Source organism: Cotesia glomerata, linkage group LG6 (assembly GCF_020080835.1).
Source record: "Cotesia glomerata isolate CgM1 linkage group LG6, MPM_Cglom_v2.3, whole genome shotgun sequence".
NCBI classification, from domain to species: Eukaryota; Metazoa; Arthropoda; class Insecta; order Hymenoptera; family Braconidae; genus Cotesia; species Cotesia glomerata.
In genome coordinates, this window is record NC_058163.1 from 4,412,218 (window position 1) to 4,431,120 (window position 18,903).

Here is an 18,903-nt window from a genome sequence, read left to right on the forward strand (position 1 = left end):
TGTAATTTTCAAGCTATAGCTCCTACAGATTCCAAATTTTATAGGAAATTTCTGTACGTGATGTAAAAATAATTTATGAACGAATTTTACGATATCCTACCCCAAAGAGGATTGCGGGGGCGTTAAAAATAAAAAATTCCCGTTTTCAAACTATAGCTCCAATAGACTCCAAACTGGGTAGGAATTTTCTGTAAGAGATGTAGAAATAATATAGGAACGAATTTTACGATAGCTCACCCCACAGGGGTTTGCGGGGGTGGGTATTTACAATTAAAATTTTTAATTTCAAAGCTATAGCTCCTATAGACTTCAAATTTGATAGGAGTCTTCTATATGTGATATAGAAATGATCTAAGAACGGATTTTACAACGAATCACCTCCAATAAGGATCGCGGGAGTGGGTGTTGACAATAAAAAATGTTCATTTCCAAAATATAGCTTCTGAAAACTCTAAATTTGGTAGAAATCTTTTATTTCTCCTGTAGACATCATCTCAAAATGGATTTCAATAAAGTTTACTTCCGATAGGAAGTAGAATAATGACTGTATTATAGCCAACGAACACAATTAAGTTTAGTATCATCAGCTGTCTTAGCGCTCTATTTACAAATAAATTTCTCTATATGGTTGCTCAAAGCACTAAATATGTCCAACTGCCAGCCGAGCAAATATTAATTATAATTAAACAAAACAAAATTAAGCTGCAATAATCAATCCGTAACTTCCTTTGAGGCGGATGAAGCGATTGAAAAATAATTTGAGTTGAAAAAAATTTTTTTTTCAAAGTTATCGTGTTTGTCCCTTCATAAAAATTAAAAAAATCTACACTATAAGCTATTAAAACCACTTTTTTATTAAAAAATAGTAATTATCTATTATAAACTATAAAAATAAGTTGAAAAATACTTTTAATGAGGTAATTACTAGTAAATTACAAAAAATTCAATTTATAATTCAATTTTTAAGCTTGTTTAAATTTTTCCTGCAGATAGAATTTGTTTTCATACAAATTGAACGCCCTCTTTCGTTCCAAAATGAATTATAAAAAAGGACCAATTAAAGACTGTATTACATTTTGTTAGCCAAAGAATACGATTGATGGTAATATCAGCTCTTTTAAAGCTCTATTTACAAATAAATTTCTCTACACGGAAAAAAGTAAACTGTAATAAATAACAGTCGATTTATAATAAGTCATGATCAACTGATCAAAATTACCATTTCAAACAGTAAAATCGTGATTTTACTATTCACTATATAATATTTACCATTTAAACGTTACAATTTACTCTTTACATGGAAAAAAATACTATTTCAAACAGTAATAATCGCTATGTAAATGTCTAAAATTTTAAAGTATAATAATTAAGAATTCAGACTTTAATATTTATCATTTCGTACCTAAAAAATGATTTGCGACTAAACATTTTTAATTAATTTATTTATTTACACTGACTGCAAAAAGTTAAACATGGTTAAGGTCATATTGTGCAAATAAAAATGTAAACAACCGAAATAAAGCGTTGCCAAATCACAGATAGGTTACTAACAGCTGATTTACAAGAGTCAAATTAATTTTTGTATTTAACTATTTTTTTTTTTTAATTTTTAAAATTTCAACGATTAATGCCTCATATTCTATTTATTTTCTAATTTTAGAAATTTTCATGGGTTTTTTATTTTAATTTATCGAATATTGACTACTACAGTTGTTGTGACAACTGGAGCGAAAGAACTTCCTTAATAATAAATTAGGACTAAATTAGAATGAATTAGAGAAATTTTTAAATTTTAGTCATTTTCCCATTTTGCATGCACGGAAAAAAGTAAACTGTAATAAATAACAGTCGATTTATAATAAGTAATGATCAACTCCTAAAAATTACCATTTCTAACAGTAAAATCTTGATTTTACTATTCACTTTATAATATTTACCATTTCAACGTTACAATTTACTCTTTATATGGAAGAAAATACTATTTCAAATAGTAATATTTGCTATGTAAATGTCTAAAATGTTAAAGTATAATAATTAAGAATTCAGACTTTGATATTTATCATTTTGTACCTAAAAAATGATCTTATGATATGTAAAAAGTATAAAATAAAGTAAGTAAATTTCTAATACAAGCAACGTCAATATTTACAAAGTAAAATGCTAAATTTTAAACGCAACGCTAAAAATCAAACTGTAATTATTGACTTGCTTGGACTGGTAAAATGTATATTTTAAAAGTAAAATTTTTACTGTTTCAAATGTTAAATTCTCCCAGAGTAAGACCCCCTTCTCTTTCATCTGAGTTCCCCTTCTCCTCATAATATCGACTATATAATGAAATGGCAATTTTTACTGTTTGAAACTGTAATTTTTTAAGATGAAACAGTCGTTATTTACTATAGTGACAGCTACCAATCACTTATTTTGGATATTAAATTATAAATTGTAGCTTTTATACTCTCTACATTAAGTTCTGTAATATTTATATTTTTTCCACCCCGATGTCCGCTTTACTGTTTGAAACTATAAAAATTAACCGGAATCCGAGTGAATATTACAGTTTACTTTTTTCCGTGTATATGGTTGCTCAAAGCACTAAATTTTTCCGACTGCCGGCCAAATAAATATTAATTATAATTAAACAAAACAATGTTAATCTGCAATTTTCAATCCTTCATTTTCCATTAGGCAGATGAAAAGATTAAAAAATCAATTGAATTGAAAAATTTATTTTTTCAAAAGCTATTCCGTTAATCTTTTCATAAAAATTTTAAAAATCTACGCCATAAGCCATTAAAACCACTTTGTATGTAAAAGTGGCTATTAATCGATTGAAAAAATTTTTGATGGGTTCAGCAATGATTTTTTTTTATTCATATCTGCAATATGATGATTTAATGCATCTATTTCAAACGTTAATAGCCCGTCCCTTCGCGCCCGCGCTTAAGGCCTGCAATATTGAGTGGGTAATAATAACAGCTCTAGCAATAACGAAATTACCAGAGTTCACATTATCCGAAATTTAGATAGTTAATCCCTTATATATTTGTTAATTAGCATTTATAAATTAATTAAAATCCCTGATACAAGGTGAGAGGCTCTTATGAACTAGAATGAAATTAATTAAGTTAGTTTTGAGGGAGAAGAGTTAAGAAGGAAGAACAAAGGTTAAAAAAAGTGAAAAGTTTAATAGACGAAGGCTCGGCAGAGGGTATAGGTGAACTTTTTACTTTTACTCCCTTACTGGGTGTTGGTCCATAGTTCTAAGGAGCGCTCTCATACTTTTAATTCGCTTAGGCGCGACTCTAGCTCTTAGGGATGGCGACGGAGGAGCTTATTACGGAGGCCAGGTGTCGAGATCTCTCGACTTATTTTTTTCCCGCATATTTCCGAGGAGCACGTCAATTTTCATTTTAAACTTTCCGTCCCTTTTTCACTTTGGAGCCGCGTGTCTTCCCTTTGTATAATGTTACCCTCCTGGTGCCGTCAGACCTTCACCACCGATAAGAACTAAGAAGCTTCCCGTAGGTACGTTTCACAATAACTTTTTTCTTCATTCCATCTTCGCCCTCTGTACTACTTTCTACGCTCCACATCTCCGTTATCTTTTTTTTTTTGTTATTTTATTTAATGTTTTTTTATATATTTTTCCTTTTTTTATTCTCACTTTGCCCTCCGATTCACTTTCGTCCATTTTCACTCAACGCCTAGTACCGCTGAGCAGTTGGCTTTTCACTTTAACTGCAAGCAAAATGCGTTTTCCATTCACTAAAAAATACTCTGAGTGCTTTTGACATTCGTATTTCTCCAGGGAAAACGAGTGACACAAAAAATTACCTTTTTTTTCATTTTACTCTTTTTTTTTAGATTTTATTCCAATCTTTTTTTTTTTTACCCTCACAGCGCTCGCTATACTACTTTTTTTCGGTAACTTTTTAATTCAATTGTTATGAAACTGGACACTGCGTGTGTGAAAAAAAATTTAATCAGAATCACATTTTTTTTTTGCTTTATCTAAATCGCTAGTTGTTTTTTTTTTTTTGTTCTTTCGACTAACCATTTTTTAAACTAATCCGTTTTTCACAATTTTTTAATATAGTTTACAGAATATGACAGAAAAATTTTCTTTTCGATTTAAAGTGGCTCAAACAAAATTTTTTGCATTAAGCATCAACGTAATGTCTTTAGAATACTCTAAAATAACTCTAGAACATCAAAATTAAGCAAAAAATTGGTAAATTTACCAAAAAAGTGAAAAACTTCAAAAATTCTTGTAAGCTTATTTTAGACATCAAACAACTTTCAAAGGAGTTAATTTATCAAAAAATTACAAGATAGCTTTTTTGTAGAGCCTTCAATTTTCTACAAGAGTATGTCCAGGTTGTACTAGTATGACAGTCCGTTAATGAGTTACAAAATTCCAAAGTTTGAAAAGAAAATTGTTTGTGTTAATTTAGTAGAAAATTGAAATTTCCAAAAATATTTTCGATGTATTTAAAAAAATTTTAGAAAAATAGTTGATTCAGACCACCTGAAGTTTTTTGGAATTTTCAAGCTCAAAACGCTGGAAGATTTACCAAATAGTTGATTTTTAAGATAAAAAATCTTCAAATTGGTTCAGAGAGCGCATTATAATTTATAAACTGAGATATCTTTTGAAAGAGTTCTTTGATTTTGATCTTCTTGACGATATTTAACGCAGTTTCTCACGCCCAACAAGTGTATACATGGTATTAGGTCAGTAAATTCAAAAGTTATCTCATAAAAAATGCAACAAAATAGTTTTAATGGCTTGCGCTGTATTTTTTTGGGTATTTATCAAGGGACAAACACGATAACTTTTAAAAAAATCAATTTTTCTACTAAATTTATTTTTTGATCTTTTCATCTGCCTCAAAGGAAGTTTCGGATTGAAATTTGCAGCTTAATATTGTTTTGTTGAATTATAAATAATATTTATTTGGCTGGCAGTTGGTGAAATTTAGTGCTTTGAAGCCCAAAAAGTATATATATGGTCTTAGGTCAATAAATTCAAAAGTTATCTCATTAAAAATGTATCAAAATGGTTGTAATGGTTTGCGCTGTATATTTTTGGATATTTATCAAGGGACAAACACGATAACTTTTGAAAAAATCAATTTTTCTACTAAATTTATTTCTGAATCTCTTCATCTAGCCTCAAAAGAAGTTACGGATTAAAATTTACAGCTTAATTTTATTTTTCTTTAATTATAATTAATATTTGTTCCCTGGCAGTTGGAGAAATTTAGTGCTTTGAAACTCAAAAAGTGTATACTTGCACAAAAAGAAAAATTTCTTGACTGAAGAACAAAATTCTTAGCTCAAGAAAATTTTCGGGTGCCTGAAGGAAGACCGAAGTTGTGTCGAAGTAAAAATTTTTCTTGAAGTTCTATTCTTGGTGAAAGTAATTTTTTCTTAATTAAAATTATCATAAATACTTGTTACAATAAATTTTTATATTTGATCAAAATTTTTAGATATTTTAGGGAAGCAGCGCCATCTACTTCAGCTGAGAAAAAAATTTTCTCACCTTGAGAAAATTTTTCTCGAGAATATTTGATACCCATTTTATATTATTTTAGCGTACAATTATACATATTGAATGAAAAAAAATGATTCAATATTATTTGATCTTTCCATTTGATATGTTAATCAATAAAAATATTAATGAAAATTTACTTCTATCGAGATATTTATTTTTTTGGAGCAAGAGACAAATTTTCTCAAGACAAGAAAATTTACTTCTATCAAGAGCTAAATTTTTTGGAGCAAGAGGCTGAATTTTCTCAAAACAATAAGATTTTCTTGGCTTAAATAAATTTTCTTGGATCCAGATACGTATCTCTTGAAGCAAGAGAGTTAATTTTGTTGGAGTAAGTGAAATTTCTTGTGTCAAAAAAAAATTTTTTTTCGCTCAAGAAAATAATTAGGAAGAAAAATATTTTCTTGGCTCAAGTGAATCATTTTTTGTGTGTGGTTTCTATTTCAAACGCTATCTTAAAAAAAACCAAAAAAAAAAACATCGATTTTTTACATATATCTTTAAAACTTTCCGATTTACTCCAAATTTTAATCAATTCGTTCCAAGAGTTCAAATTCCTTTTTGAAGTCTCAAAAATTTGCTGTCTTCCACAAATTTCTTTTTTTTCAAACGACTTTCCAAATTTTGATAATTTTCAACTTTAAAAAGTAGAAAAGAAACAAGTTATCTAGAAAATATCACGCTTTGTCAGAAAAACGAGAATCTAGCCCTCCTCTAGGGTGAACTTCCCTATAGCAGTTACCTAGGAGTGTTGTCTGTTGGCGTCTTGTTCAATTGTAGTGATCTAAATTGCCCAAATTAGGCTACAAGGCGTATCTGAAATAGTTTGAACTCAGGTAGGAGCGAGGATTGTATTGTCTGAGGGTAACAGGCTCCATCTAATTGCAATATCGAACTACCCTTATAGTAAGCGTTTCGTATCTCAAAGCGAATGATTTAGCAATTATTGTTATTATCATATTCTCTTTGCTGTAAGTTATTATTCTGGAATATTGCGAGCTCCCTTCATCGCTATCTCCCCTATTGTGAATGCTAAAATGACATTGAAAGTTTTTAAAATTTGTTAGCAATTTATATAATTCATAAAAAAATTTTTCTCGCATGGAGAATTTTTAGACGGAGAGATTCATATTCGCTTTCAATTCAAACATTCATCCGGCTTCCAATTATTTCGCTTGAAAATTTTGCACTTTCATTCTCGCTATTTCCAGGCAGTCCGACGTCTCTTATTTCGCGTATCCTTGTCAATTATCGCGTCGACATAAAATAAAGATGTCAAGCGTATAAAACAAGAATAAAAATGATAAAAAGTTTCAGGAATAAAATAACGAAAAAAAAAAGGTAATATTATGTCCATTTGTTGCGAGCATGGATGGGATTTTATTCCTTTCTATTGTACACGCTTCTATAACTATAACTATAACTAGTCCACTCTCGGTGGACAAGAGAAAATCCCGGGAAGTGAGACGGAAAGATGGAAAATATAAAACATCATCATATCCAATGGAAATGGTCACTGCGAGATTGCTAAATCGAACAGGGAACTTGTCTATAACGCTCAAATAGAACCACGGTCTTGGACCCCTTCCATCTCTAACACAGACTCCGCATTTCTCGTAACGAACTTTCATACCACCATCGAATTCACCCTCCGGCGGCGCTTTATTAACCCCGAACGCCGAGAAATTCCCGGCTAGCTATGAAATTCAGAGAAACAACTTTTGTTTTTTAATCATTTTTTTTTTAACAAGCGATGCCTGCAAATAGGATCCAAATTCACTTGTGTGGATTTTTACATTTGATGAAAAAATAAACTCGGATGGAATTCTCGATTTTGGCTATACTGGATACTTTATATATGTGCTGTTTTTAAAGTAATCCTTCGATTTTGCTCATCTTCAAACTCATCCAAGGTAACTGTCCAAAGAATAAGTATACTAAGTTTTATCAAGATAATTATAAAATTGTGGGTGGAATCACCCCGAAAAGTCACGTTGTTTCACAGTACCTAAAGTGGTTAAAAGTGTCCATCAACCTGCTGAATATCGCTAAAAATTATTATTAAATAAGTTTCGTAGGTGAAATCAAACCTATTGTTATCAGCTTCAAGGTAATTTTTTCTGAAATAAGCTATTTTTTCTCAATCAAAAGTTATTTACGACATAAGTCATGAAATTACCGATTTTGACTATTTTCAAAACTTTAAGTGGGTGCCATTTTTAAATTAACCCACTGATTCTGATCATCTTTAAACTTATCCAAGGTGCTTGCCTTAGGAACGAGTATACCAAGTTTTTTTAAGTTCTAGCAAGAATTGTGGGTTGTATCACATCTACAAGTACCGTTGTGTTTCACAATACCTAAAACTGATGCAAAATAACTATCGAACTTCTGAAACTCGCTAAAAATGATTATAAAGTAAGAATTCCGCAAGTGAAATCAACTTCCATGTCATCAGCTTGAACCTAATATCTTCAAAAACAAGGTACCTTATCTTAATCGATAGTTATTTACGCCAAAAGTCATGAAATTACCGACTTTGACTATTTTTAAAACATTAAGTGGGCGCCATTTGTAAATTAACCCACCAATTCTGTTCATCTTCGTACTCATCTAAGGTGCTCGTCTTAGGAATTAGTATACCAAGTTTCGTCAAGTTCTAGCAAGAATTGTGGGTGGTATCACATCTACAAGTGCCGTTGTGTTTCACAATACCTAAAACTGATGCAAAATGACTATCAAACTTCTGAAACTCGCTAAAAATTATTATAAAGTAAGAATTACGCAAGTAAAATCAACTTTAATGTCATCAACTTGAACCTAATGTCTTCAAAACTGAGCTTTCGATCTCAATCGAAAATTATCTGCGCCAAAAGTCATGAAATTACCGATTTAAACTATTTCCAAACCTTTACGTGGGTGCCATTTTTGAACTAACCCACTAATTTCGCTTATCTTCGCATTCATCAAAGATAATCATCTGAAGAATACCTTCATTAAGTTCCTTCAAAAATTGTGAGCGCTATCTTGACTCAGGAACCGCTTTATATACCCAAAATCCATAAATTTTTGAACCAATGCTATTTCCAAGCCTTACCCGACAATTCAATAGATAATACAAAATTCTAAGTTAATTCTATCATAAGGACCAATGCAAGAATTGCCGTTCATGAACTACCAGCGAAACCGATACCTTACTCCATTAATGCTGACAAAAAAGCTCATATATACATTTGAGAGCCAATGGAATATATTCAGCGAAGTAGGAGATCGATAAATCGCGAACGTGAAAGGGCCACGCTTGAATGCACTTTTCAGAGGGCATAGTGGACAATGGGAACGAGGCTCGAACGGCCTAGTACCATAGCTTGGAGTGTCCCATACTCCTGCAGCGGAGCGGACGACGGGTGTATTTTATGCGAACGAATGGGATCGAACCAGCGATGCCATCTCTCATGCGACATACACACATTCAATGTTCCGTGTCCGTTTTATGTCCAGTTACTATATTTGCGAACACCAGCGACGCAGAAACGGCGGTGATGGTGGTAGTGCTGGTGCTGATGCTGGTGCTGGTAGTAGTTGTTCGGAGAGCATGAGCAGTAAGCCGTTTATAGAATGGCACCGGTGGATGTTGTTATTGCTGGTGTGTAGCGCATTCAGATTCAGATCTCTAATTAGCTGTATATCAAATGAACGCGTTGAATCGAGTGGTAGGTGCGAGACGATGCTGTGTGTGAGCATCCAATCGTTTACGTTAGATTGCTTCTCTCTCGTTTAAACCTACTCGATGATGCACTTTCGAAATGCCATTTGTGTGCTTTCTATTCTCATCCTACCGATTCCTGCACCCAATATATTTTATGTATATATCGAAGACATATATCACCATTTATAGCGTTCAGCTTCAATGAATTCGCCACTCATAACCAGATATTTTTACTCTGTGATTAACGAGCCTGTTTTTGGATTATCAACCAAAGGATAATAAGCCTGGGATTTATTAATCCAGTTTTTTTTTCTTTTTTTTTGATAAAATTATCTTTGACTAGCTTATACTATTTTAATTAGTTTCATTTTTAACGCGTAAAGGTGCAAAAAGAGAACAAAGACAGAAGAAGGAATATAACAATAGACAGAGTCAGCTACAGAAAGAAGGAACTCAACAATAGAAGGAACAACAGAACCAAAAAAATCAACAACAACAATAAGAAAAACAGTATACTAAACGTGAAAAAGAAAATTAATGAAAATTTTCTAGAAAATAATATTTATTTTTAGTATAATCTAAATTATTAAGAGAATAAGAAAAATTTTGTTTCTAAGATCGTCATATGATAAAATCGGGTTTTTCAGTGAAATTTAGTATCACTGCAAAGGTATTAACTTGAATTTGTACCTTTTCAAGGTTTTATATCATTCTCACCGATAGTCAATTTATTATGTATTTAGACTCCATTCGAAAATACTCTATCTCTAGATATATAATTAAGATATGACCTCGTATCTTGTGAAATATCTGCATTTTTAAAGATATAAGCTCACCCCGACATTACACTCATCGATACCTTTCATTTGAGTACCAACATCAATTTTTTCATATCTATACTAATAAATGGAGAGCTGATTTTTTTGTCCGGTTATACTGCGAAAACTACTGAACCGATCGGAATAATACTTATACTATAAAATGCAGCGTGTTTCGGAGAAGGTTTTAGTATATGATATGGTGGTGATTACTTATCCGGAACCTATATTTTTTTGACTTAGAAATAATTAATTTTTATTGTAACTAAATTTATTCTATTCGATTGTCATTTGTTTAAAATAAATTTTTTAATTCTACTGATTATGTTTATATTCTAGGCAGATTTCTTCACTTATGAGACTTGCAATTTCTTTAACTGAAACTTTCAATGCTCATTACAATTTTTTTTTTTCATATCAATTATTATTCATTTTTGTAAGAAAAACACGGGAATGTTATAATGATTGTACATTGAAAGTTACAATGAATATTAGCTAGAATAATTACATGAATAAAAGGTACATACCAATTCGATAGAATTGGGAATCTGTGCAAGTTAAAACAATACTCTAATTAAATTTCAAGTCTAGATCTAAAAATGCAATTCTATAAAGCGCCCAGCGGAGCGGGCGAGTAACAGCTAGTATTTATATCTACACTGAAAAAAAATTAGGAAAACGGTTGACCCTGAAGGCCATCCTTGCAACTTCCCGCTAATTCCATACTTAGGCGCTTAAAATTGCACCAATGACGTTTTTGAGCTCTTCGAGCTCAAAAATACAATGCATGGGTTATTTTGAGCTCTCCAAGCTCAAAGAGATTGCTTTCCTATGCTTTTGAGATCTTCGAGCTCAAAAGTCTGATAAGGATTTGATGACACTAATTTTGAATTTTTAAACCGCAATAACTTTTGAATTAATAAACCGATTTTCACGCAGTTGGCATCATTCGACGCAGTTTTTCTTTCTATCACGGTATCTCTCGAACGAATCAACCGATTTTGACCGGACTGATGGCGATTGACGTGGTTTTTTGAGTTTAAGAGCTGGTTAGTTTTTGGAATTGAACCATCAAGCCGTTTAAAAGTTATTCCAAAAAAACCACATTTGAAAAAATTTTTTTTTTCAGTTTTTTGAAGATTTCTCAAAATTTATTAAACTGAATTTGTTCAAATAGTTTTCAAAATCTAAGTTTGGCCAAGTCCTTTCAAATGGCACCAACCGCGATGAAATCGGTCAAGCCGTTCAAAGGTTATAAGCGGTTCACATACTTTCACACAGACACACACACACATACATACAGACACCGTGACAACCTCGCGGGGATAGTCAGGGAAGCTTCGTGTGACCTTCAAACGTCGAGATTTGATGAAAACTCGGTTTTTGCAAAACGGGGTGAAAACAATAACTTCCCGATTTTTGAAAATCTTCGATTTTCGTAGCGGGAAGTTAAAAGTTTTCTACGCTTCACTATCCGTTGTATCGTGAATGGCATATCGTAACGTGCGTATAGTGACAGTAGTGATACTGTATCCTGAAGCGTAGAAAACTTTTTTTTCAGTGTATGTATAAGGATGATTCTCTGTAAGGATGTTTTTTGCTGTCCCAAGCATTTTTTTATTAGAAAAATTGTTATTTTGTTACTAAAAAAAATTTATCACGAAAGTAAAAAAACATTTATATTTGGAGCATTGAAAACTAAAATGAAATAAATTTTGGTTTTTGTGCTATAAATTCGTAAACCACCGAAAAAACAGTCCCCTGGGCTGTCCCTTTCCCAAAATTGAAACTTTAAGATTAAATTTTAAATTATTCGTCCATAATATATAATTTTGTCCATAATGTTTATAAACAATTAATTAACTAACAATCTTCTTCAATAAAAAGTACCGAAAATTAATTTGTTTCATTAAATTCATTAAACCAAAGTTTGTCCCAGGCGTTTTAAGAACAGTCCCCTGCCAGAAGTTCAAAGTAAAAAAAAAATCCAGCGTGCTATTTTAAGTTTTGTAAGGTTTATAAGAATCTAACTAGCCTTGAGTTAATAACTATAGGGCTGTTAGCGCTTTATCGCTATTTTATTTAGTGTCAAAACACCGTTTGTGCTGGAAACATGTGTCTGGACCACCAGATACTCAGTCCCCTGGCAACTATTTTTATTTATAAAATTGGATCCATAAGTCTTAATATTATTCTAATTAATGTAAATATTTATTGAGAACTTGAAAAGTCGAATGCATTGAAATAGTTTGCTTAATTTTTCTCAATTTGATAAAAAAAAAACAGTCCCCTGACAAACAGTCCCCTGTCATGTTATATGGCAAAAGATACACAAATATCAAAAAAACAAAAATTAAATTGGCTGGTTATTTATTATCATTAAGCTGATAGTTTTGTAGCCCTTGTTAATTTTTTTTCTAATAAAATCAAAAATAATTGGGACGGATAATTGTACAGTTTTTAGACGTCCTTACAGAGAATCACCCATAGATGAAAAATATATAAAAGTTAATGTGGGTACTCAAATGAAAGCTCTTGATGAGAGTAACATCGGGATGAGCTTATATCTTTGAAAACATCAATAGTTAAGAAAATACAGTGCAATTTAATAAAATTAATTATTTAATAAAACGAAATTTTATTTATTTATAGTTTACAAGTCACAGCAGTCACATAGTAACTGCAAGGTTACTAGTTAGTCCTTAAATATATAAAAGTCATAGAACAAAACTAATTTATTTTTATAACTTCATTAAATTGATCATGAATTGTACATAATTACAAAATTTTCCGGTATTCGGATGAAAAGCATTCGGAAAATGACCGAATGGTGAAAAAAGGTTGAGGTTGAGGTCTAGGGAGCCGTAAGTAGTTGAGAAAAGAAAAAGTTGGTGTGATTAATTTATTTTTCTGATGGTAACTTGGCGAGAGTGGTGTAAAGTTTTAATTTAACGCTCACGCGGGGAAACTTTTCAAATTAGCGCCAAGCCAGTTAGCTCCGTTCTGATTCCAAGGATTTCCCCCTACTTTTTAATATCAAATAATTAATTGTAATAATTACGGGAATAATAATCAATCTCGAGTGTCAAGCATCCCATATTTGCTAATGTAGACAAACATGGGGCGCGTCCGAGGGATTATTCGATCCGCCGAAAAATGTATACACTCGGGATTATTTTCGACAGCTGAGTACACTAGAAAATCCATTTTCCGCGTGTAAACGAGCTTCAACAAGCTCCATCCCATACATTATTGGTAACGCAATGAATTCTCCGCTAGCGCAAACAACTGTTGTTGTATTATCATTATTTTTGGTGTTATTCGGCTCCAATTAATACCCTTAACTCTTTTTATCCTTTGCCGAGCTGAATTTTACGTAAATTGGTAGATGGTTAGTTAGTTATTCGCCATATGTAAAATCGGTTCAGCGCAAACGAACCATTAATACATTATCCACATCGATACAAACCGTAAATAAGGTTCGACAGTGGTTGATTTATAACGATCCTGGGATCTTTTCCGAGACTGGTTCTCTTTATTTTGGTGGAATTAACCTTATTATGTGAGTTTCCGTGATTTAGAAGCTTGAATTATTGAAACTGTTTTTTTATAGACCTCAATAATTCACATGTATCTGAGTTTAACAGAAACAATGAAAAAATATTTTTCCTCCCAGAATAAGAAGTATTATTGAACGAGTGTCCTTACAGTCAAAATACGTATTCTAAAATAATAATTATCTACAGTAAACTACAAAAACAAAGTTAAAAAATAATTTTAATAAGTTAATTACAAATAAATTACAAGAATTTGCATTTATCCCGTGAAAAAAAAATATGAAAAAAATATATGTCGAAATACATAAAAAATATATTTTAAATATATTAAAAATCTATAAAAAATATATAAATATATATAAATTATTTATAGTAAATATATTTTTAATAAATAACTTTTGGCCAATTTTTATATATATTTTTTATATTTTTAGCTATGTATATTTCATGTATTTTAAGATATATCTTAAATATATCTAAAATATATTTAAAATATATATGAAAATCGGTCAAAAGTTAGTTATTAAGAATATATTTACAATACATATTTTTTATATATTTATATATTTTTAGTAGATTTCATAGAAATCTAACTATTGCATTGGTCCTCATGACGGAACTTTTGAAAAATTTTGCTATATTTCGACTCAGCTCATCAAGCGGATCCAGAAAATGCATATCGTTCAAAAGTTTATATATATATATATATATATATATATATATATATATATATATATATATATATATATATATAAATATATATATTAGGGTGTGCCAAAATGTAACTTCCGTGGAGAACCTTTTAAAATTGGAATTTTGAGTTCCGCTTTTAACAGGGGCTGCGTTTGGGCGTTTCCTGAGATATTTTGGTGTGAGACGATGTATTTGATTTTCATAGAATTTTTTAACAGGAGATTTAATTGGGTACTTCCGGTCAAATTTTGAATTTTCACCGGAAATGCCCAAATTAAGCTTCTGTTAAAAAATTCTATGAAAATCAAATACATCGTCTCACACCAAAATATCTCAGGAAATGCCCAAACGCAGCCCCTGTTAAAAGCGGAACTCAAAATTCCAATTTTAAAAGGTTCTCCACGGAAGTTACATTTTGGCACACCCTAATATCTATATATATATATACGATATAATCGGCATTGTCTCTTCTCTAACTTTCGTAATTCTATACGGATCTCAATAAAACGTAACATACTTATTCGTAGAACAATTTCCGAGGTTAAATTCTAAGATGAGCCAAATCTGTCGATTAGTTTAAAAATGAGAGCAATTCAAAAATTTTCAAAAATCGCAAAAAATTTTCACTTTTACCTTATTTCCGTGCAGTAACAATGGAACGCGACATCTTATCAGATTTCTGTAAATTGCATTTGAAAACTTATTTAATAAGCTTCAATTCGTGTACTTATTTATTTCTCCAAATTAAATATTTTAGGAATAATAGCAATTCACAAATTTTCAAAAATCGCAAAAATTTTCACTTTTACCGTATTTTCGTGCAATTACAATTGAACGCGATATCTTATCAAAATTCTATAAATGGCATCTGAAAGCTATTAAATAAGCTTTAATTTGTGTATCTTACTATCAGTCTAGGCCAAAAATCACCTTCTTTCTCAGACAGATTTAATGAAATTTTACTTTTGCATTCGTTTTGACGTCATTGTTGTTTAATTAAACAGAAATTTATTTTTTTTTTTTTTTCGTATGCAACCCTAGTAGTATTTTTATTATTCATCATGAAATCTACTTCCATTTCGGCTGCCAAATGGCCTTTTTTATATTTATAAATATATTAGTATCAGTTGTTTTAAAGCTCTATTTATAAATAAATTTTTCTATATGGCTGCTTAAAGCACTAAATTTCTCCAACTGCCAGCTGAATAAAAATTAATTATAATTTAAAGAATCAATATTAAGCTGCGATTTTTAATCCGTAACTCTACATAAGGCAGATGAAGAGATTAAAAAATAAATTGAGTTGAAAAATTGATTTTTTCAAAAGTTATCGTGTTTGTCTCTCTATAAAAATTTAAAAAATCTAAACTATGAGCTATTAAAACCACTTTTCTATTAAAAAATAGTAATTATCTACGATTAACTAAAAGAATAATTTAAGAAATAATTTAACAAGTTAATTACAAGAAAATTTCTCCAACTTCCAGCCGAAAAAAATTCGATTATACTTGAAAGAAATAATGTTAAGCGAAAATTTTCAATCCGTCACTTCTCGTAAGGAAGATGAAGAGATTTAATAATAAATCAAGATGAAAAATTTATTTTTACAAAAGTTATCGTGTTTGACTCTCCATAAAATTTTTAAAAATCTGCACTATAAGCCATTCAAACGACTTTTTTTTTTTATGTAAAAATAGCAATTATCTACTGTAAACTATAAAGATAAGTTAAAAAATAATTTTAATAAGTTAATTACAAATAAATTACATGAATTAGCATTTACAATTCAATTTCAAAGCTTATTTAAATTTTCCCGTGGATAGTATTTGTTTTTATACAAATTGAACGACTTCTTCCTTTCCCATGTGAATCATAAGGACTAATTAAAGACTGTATTACCTTAGGTCATTCTAAGAACACAATTGAATATAGTATCAATTGTTTTGAAGCTCTATTTATAAATAAATTTTTCTCTATGGCTGCTTAAAGCATTAAATTTTTCCAACTGCCAGCCGAACAAAAATTAATTATAATTAAACAAAACAATATTAAGCTGCAATTTTCAATCCTTTATTTCCCATAAAGCAGATGAAGAAATTAAAAAATAAATTGAGTCGAAAAATTTATTTTTTCAAAAGTTATTGTGTTTGTCCCTCCATAAAAATTAAAAAAATCTACACTATAAGCCATTAAAACCATTTTTTTTATAAATTGAACAAAAAATACCTTACTGAGACACAACCCGTCTTAAATCGAGCTCAGCAATCTAATTTTCCAATTCCTAATACCAGAACTATGAAATACTATGAAATATTGGTGATTAATGACGTGGCAAAGGGTCGGCTGGTGGGATGCTCAAGGATAACGAGAGGTTTTTCATCCGGAAAAAAGCTCAGGAGCCAGGTGTGACTATGGTTAAAGTTGGATCGTTGGATTGGTTTTCAGAATGCTCCTAAGATTATCCCTCCTCAGGAACATTCAGCGTCCCGTCCTTCACCCTTACTTTCCTCCCTCCTCCCTTAGGGTCCTCTTCCTTTTCCCCGTCCTTCCCTTGTGCTAACTCTATCCCTAGCTCCTATCTAGCCCCGTCGGTGGTTCTCCGGCCTCATTTCATCCCGTCTGCGCTCCTACCCTATCTCAGTACTATGTACTATATACATCGACTATATATATTGACTCCCGCTCCATCTATTTCTTTTTATCATCCTCACCAAAGGTCACGTGCGCGTTTTACTCTTGCTTCCGCGCGCGTAAAAGACCTCTGAGACTTATATTGAATCACGATAAATCTCTCCAAGCCATTCCAATATAAATTCCACCCAGAAATCAATTTTTATAAACCCTGATAGAAAAAAATACGTGCTTTACTAATATTTTCTTTGCTCCAGTCATATTCGCTACCGCTCCAAACTAACTAGTTGAATTTTATGGTATAAGGATTTGAGGAATTTCATCATCTCGCTTCTACGGTTCATCAACATATTTTCCATCAACATCAGTCAAGTCTTTTTGCTCGGCATTAGTAGATGAATTTTGCGCTATTTTACGGCAAATTGTTGAGTTGTAACTTTTAGAACATGTTTATTATCATGAGACTCGTCATTTTGATTATGCATTGGGATATAATGAGAAGAAAGCTCTTGCGAATCATTGGAATACCAATAGGTCATTAATTATTCGTTCGAACCTGGAAAGAAAGGGCACATGTAGGTCCCTATGAGAAATTTCTTTCACTTGAGTTGAACCAATTCATTTTTAAAGGGAAAATTTTATTAATTTTTAGAAAGGCTTTGATGAATTTCTGGTAAATATTTCCAATAACTAGATAAAGATCACCAGATGAGGTGTGACATTTCTGGAAATTTTAACAAGCTTCTTTTGCTTCAGTTGAGCCAATTAGTTTTTTAAGGGAGTATTTTATCAAATATTGTGGATACTTTGATGAATTTCTTGTAAAAATTTACAATAACTAGTCGATGATGGTCCGGGAGGTGTAACATTTCGAAAGATTTTAATAAGGATCTCCGGCCGCTCTAGTTGAGTAAAATAGATTGTAGGATCTAACCCTCGACGAATTAGGTTTAAAAAGAGATTAAAAATAAGAATTTAAAGATAACTAGTATGCAAGGCACCAATCGTTGAAATAGAATAAATTATAATGAAAATAATTAAACACAAAAGTGTGTTTGACTCATACGAATCGGCTGATAGTAACTCGTCTGTTATTTGGCAACGTTGTGGTTTTACTGGTTATATTTATACACGAGACAGTCTAACTAAGTTTAACCTTAATCTATAATGATTAGTAAAATAATAAAACATAAAAATATTTGAATTTCTAAATACGTTGAAAAATAAAATCCATCACAAAAAAAGCTTTAATCTGACATACAAAAAAATGACTAACAATAATTTCACTGATTATACAATTATTATACATTACAATAATGATAATGATTATTATATTTAATATTAAGCTTGTAGACTTTTAAATGAATATTGTTATAATTATAACGAAATTCAAATTAATAATGTGTACAAAAAATTTTCCACTGATTAAAAAAATTTCCATTTAATTAATTTATTTACCGTAAGATAATTTGATACTTGTTTTTTAATAACGTGTAATTATATCCCGTTATAATTAATAAATAATAATTTTTCCAATAATTTATATTAATCACCCATCAGTATACAATGAAAAATCTAAAAGCGTAGAGTTGGTATTGAGTGGATCGAATGATCGAAAGAACTTGCTTATGCAGCGTCGCCAAAAATTTAGCCTCTATTTTCACATACGCGAATCTAAAATCACTATCATTTTAAAAGTTAATATCTTTGTACCTTCCGGGTAAATAATATATTTTCCTCAAAAAAATGTGACCTAGATCCTTAAAAAAAGAAAAATACCTTATATTTAGCCATATTATAGCCATATTAAAGCAAATTTTAAGGGAGTTGGGAAAGAACGGATAGGGGAAAGGGGGGGACCTACTCAGTGGGAATTTTTCCGTAATTGAAAAAATAATCAGACAGCCCAGACTGGGAATCGAACCCAGATCT

At 30.9% G+C, this 18,903-nt stretch overlaps 1 protein-coding gene across 4 annotated transcripts in view; it reads right to left on the reverse strand.

The window, feature by feature from the left end:
• Nucleotides 1–18,903, reverse strand: part of LOC123267636 — a 302,887-nt gene that overhangs the window by 58,309 nt on the left and 225,675 nt on the right. The gene's annotated exons all lie outside the window — the stretch shown is intronic.